At 35.9% G+C, this 4,901-nt stretch overlaps 1 long non-coding RNA gene across 1 annotated transcript; it reads right to left on the reverse strand.

Annotated features, from left to right (window-relative positions):
* Positions 1-3,722: 3,722 nt before the first annotated feature.
* On the reverse strand, positions 3,723-4,610 carry LOC121052596. Its single transcript, XR_005809568.1, has 3 exons — positions 4,232-4,610; positions 3,983-4,095; positions 3,723-3,831 (listed from the first exon to the last, which is right to left on the reverse strand). It is a non-coding gene; the product is annotated as an uncharacterized LOC121052596 (long non-coding RNA).
* Positions 4,611-4,901: the final 291 nt, after the last annotated feature.

The raw sequence follows: 4,901 nt of genomic DNA on the forward strand, positions 1-4,901 counted from the left end.
ATAACTTGAATGAAAATTATAATCTAAGAGGTGTCTTATATAGGGCACATAGCATAAACCTAATACAACTAGAAAACATAAAAAACAATTTATTGTAGACTAAAACTAGGAAACCTAATTAAACTTGATTAAATAAAAATCGGAAATAGAATCCCAGATACTAAAGCTTGGAATCTCAATCAAGATTTTGCTCGAGAATCCCGATATATCTAAAAGAGTTATTTATGATTAATTATATCATTAAGAAGCCTATATGAATACTAATTTTCAATTGAATAATTATTTTTTCTTAATGTGGAAACGCTTTTTTTTTTCCGAGATTTTTTGTTGAAATTGGCTAAAATCTCGTCCTACATCAACGTGTCTTGAGGTTAGATCTCTCATTTAGTTTCCTTTGTAGTTACTTTCATTTTCCAAGGGTATGTATGATGAGGGCTTAACTACTTCACAGTAACTCAACTCTCTGACAGACCACTGGTATGATGGGTACTGTATGCTGCATTGCTGCTTGTATATATGAAATCTTAGACCTCTTTAACCACCTATCGATCGAGTTTGATTAGCCATGCTCAAGCTTGGCCGGCTTTGATCATAATGAACAAGTTCAATCAGCTTTCTTTTAACAAATTCGAGCTTTTGCTTACAAATAAGGTCACAAAAAGTCACGTGACCTTATGTTTTTTTAGGTCACTCAATATTTCTCATAAACTCTTATAAATCTAAAAGCTACCGATCCGGATCTTAAAAAACTACCTGCTCGAAAGTAAAAATTAAGCCTCAAGCCAAAACGATATTGCCCCTAGCTATTAAGTTACTGACCCGAACTAGAAAGGTATTGATCTTGAAATGGAAGGTGTAGAACATGGATTATGAGATCAAAATTGTTCTTCCTCATGATGATGCATGAAATGAAAAAAACCTAATGGGTCGATCTAGTTGTGCCAGGAAACAAGAGAAAAAGATAAAAGAAGCGATGCATAGCTGGTGACGCATGCAAGGAGGGGGGCATCTTCGATTCAATACGATCCAATTAAGTTTGTTGTTTGATTTGGACTGGAATAAGCACGCGTTGTGCCCTATTTGAGGTACAGGCCGTAATATCAGTGGATCCCGCCCCACCTCTCCAAGATTCTCCTCCTCCAATTGGCGTTAGTATTTATGGCCTCCATTATTTTCCATTTATTACTATTTTCAACTTAATCAAGGACCACAAAATGGCCTACTACTAATTAACTCGTACCAAAGGTTTGAGCACATGCTACTTTAGTTAGAACCTTAAAAAATCATGATTAACTAATTAATTCTTGAGCTCTTGTATGCTGCCTAGTTTATCCATGATACCCGTTTTAAGCGATTTTTATTGCAACATTCATATTCATGCCGAATTCAAGTACTTAAGACTCGTTCTTAATAACTGAATGTCAATGACAAACTCTTTTTTAACAAATTGTTTGTAATTTGAGCATGTCATGTTCGCGGTTCACTCAATTAAAACGTAAGATTTTTGCACGACGAGCCATTTGCACTGAGTTTCCTGAGTTGTACATAGTGTAGGTTAATGGATTTTTGTTTAATGATTGTGGGCATCCCGCGGCAATTTCAGACAAGGATGAAGTCCTAATATACGTCTTTTACCTTATTGTGCAACAACAATGCTTATAGTTCACTCCTTTCTTTCTTCTCTTCTTTCTCTTTCCCGAGGCGGAAACAGAAACAGGGTCTTCTCTCTATATGATGAGGGACTTTCGGCGGTGTTATCACTGGTTCCCTATGACGTTTGTGGATTAAGAGTGTTTTGGTAGGTTTCGACTCTAGAGTGTACAGCGTGATATGGGATCTACGGAGCAGCTTGGCTTGGCTTTAGGTACGGTGGTCTCCTCTTGTGTCTCCAAGTGTATTTAGGTCTAAGCCAATATTATCAGCTATGATGATGCCAGCGGAGGACTAGCTTCTCCAACAATCAATGATGGAGATGTTCTTCTCAGTAGAGGTTTCTCGGGCAGAGTTGAGGGTTCCAGATTGATTCTATGTAAGAGCCCGTAAATGCTATGCTAAAACAAGACTAAAAAAACTTGACATATCCAAATGTAATGCCCCAAATGTTATATCGAAAGCTAATTGACACCCAAATCACCCTGGTATGGTTCTAGGTTGTCGAAGTACATAAAGCCTAGCCTTTACCAAAAATTGAGTTTCTAATTTGTAATAACATTTAAAAAAAAAAAATTACTTGAGATGAGAAAGGATAAAAATGTACAATCAGGTAAAAGAGAAATTTCACAAACTGTCTACTACCTCAACAAAATAAATAACAAAAATCTCACCACTCGCAATAGTAGTTAGGAAGTAATTGTGCGGTATATGAACACACAATACTTCTTTTGTTCCTCATAACATCATTTTTTAGGACCTTAATTAGTAAGCTCTCTACGTAGCTTTCATGGTTGGAACTCTCTCTATGAACTATTTGATTCAGTTTTTTTTATCGATAAACTATATGATTTCTTGCATAACGTTATTTCTTTTTATACGAGTATTGGATGTTAATAAATTTCATCATTATTCTATATGTATAATATAAACGTTATTTTGCACGTACCATTTCGCACGCGCAAGAGTGCGGATAGAAAGGTTAGTTACAATTCAATAAAGTCATCCCCATATCTCACTTTAGAGTTTAGAGGTAAATCTTCATCTTCTATGTGATATATTTCAAAGTTCAAGAGCGAGCTGTACACAACCATTACAAAAGCACCCTGGTTTGTTCTCAAGTTCTCAATATATTAGATTTGAAGATATTTTCGCATGTCTTTGTTGGTTAAGACTTCATTGTACTTGAACAGCATCAATGCTTAGACCCTACCATTCCATTATATATACAATGTCATCGGTTCCCCTTTCTAATGACTTTCTGGAAAAGATCTCTTATAACATAGAATGCAATGCAAAGTTACTTGTGATTCGAGTATATCAGACAACTTAATGAAAAGAAAAAAGTATTATACATCACATCTTGAGAAAGCAGACCTTAACGTGGATTTCAAAGTAATTACACCTAAATTTTGATTTCAATGAAGTCCACATGTAATGATCGTTGCTGAATTTGTCATCAGAGATTTTAATTATTATTTTTAGTTGCTTGTGTCCAAAGAATATGATTATTACTGAAAATTAGAATTTATCAGATAAACTTAGAATGATTACTGACAAAGAATTTTTCGGACTTAGAATGATTACTGACAAAAAATTTTCCGAAATTTGTATCGATGAATATTCAAAACTCTTAAGTAGGTTATGTATTTGGCAGTATAAAGCATGCGAGAGAGTTTCTTATTTAAAGCAATGTAGACGCCAATTGATGACCTAACATTTTTGGATCATGAACCATGGTGATAAATATATATATATATATATATATATATATATATATATATATATATATCTCGAATTCTCGATCATGTGGGCTGGGCAAAAGAGACACATGTCAGTCACCCAACGTAGGGAAGGTTGTTAGAGTTATCAACTTATCATGCTGTGTTTTTATGCGAAGTGGGAAGGTTCTAGTGCTCACTTTGTGATTTGACCTGTCGGGGGGGACCGAGTGCTCTTTCTAAGTTCTTCGAATCTTACTGCTTCAATCCTTTCCTTTCTAGCCTGTCTTAATTTTAAAAACGAAACGAAAATATTAAGTTTACCCAACGAGCTACAAGTTCATATTGCTGATCGAGTTGTTGATTTGTTCTACCACCGTCTTTTCTGTAAATCAAATCATGCGAGTGGATGGAGCACCTGCTCATCGATCGAGTTCTGTCATGACTCATGACTCAGATCCTGTGTTGACTTCATATTAGTTCTAGTTTTATGTGTGAAAGGGGGCAATACATGATTCGCAATTCTTCATGGTATAAACTTTCGCAACAAGATAAGATGACATAGCTAGCTTATTCAAAGTCTCTTGTTAAAATAATGTCACTTGCCATACCAGCAGTCATGCGGAATGACATGAACATTCTTGGTAGAGCGTACAATTCTTGATCTTTGACCGGCCCGGCCAAAGTAGAAGCTCCCCGTTGCTGAACTCGAGCTATTACAGGACTGCTTGATGGAAGGAAAACGACTAAAAGATAAGAAGTGATGCATAACCTTGATAGAACCGTCTCAACATGGAAGTAAAAAACATATATAGGAAAGAAGACATAAATGTTGTTCAGGTAAGAGATTCAATACGTACAAGAACATAGAAAACAAGTCTTGGCTCCCCGGCCGGGTGGATAGGTACTAACTCCTAAGTAGCTCGGAAAGGAATCCCAGATGATCTTTCCCAACTTAAAGAGAGTAATCATGGTTTATGAAAATTAAGACTCCCCAAAAGTCCAAGTCCAATATAGGAAGTAGCTACTAGCTACTATGTAAACCGTGAGATAGCTGCATGCGTTGAGTCCACATATCAAAGTTGCCTATTGCTTTCTTGCCTCGACAACCCACAATGTTTGAATTTCTATTTGGAGAAAAATACTTGGGCAGCGAAAAGAGAGAGAGAGAAAAAAAAAAGCAGAAAGAATAACACATGGCCACCAATAAGAGAAGGAGAAAAACCCGTAAGGATGGAACTCTTCTAAAGATTCTGATAAGCTAACATTAATGTCTTCTGGTTCATGCGTCATATTGATATTTGATATTATGATATTCAGCAAAACAAAAGTACAAAACTAATCTCTTTCCCCCAATCCAGTACTCCCATTCAATGCATCAGTTCTGGGATGTGTTACCAGCCAATAATAAAAACAAAATTAAACCCTAAAAGAAACAAATTGAAAAACGATAAAAACCAGAGGAATCTCTCTATTTCCGGGCCAAAGGCTTATCTACTCTGGATCCAATACCCTCTCTCAATATACTAT

This window comes from Rosa chinensis, chromosome 4, assembly GCF_002994745.2.
Source record: "Rosa chinensis cultivar Old Blush chromosome 4, RchiOBHm-V2, whole genome shotgun sequence".
Taxonomy (NCBI): domain Eukaryota; kingdom Viridiplantae; phylum Streptophyta; class Magnoliopsida; order Rosales; family Rosaceae; genus Rosa; species Rosa chinensis.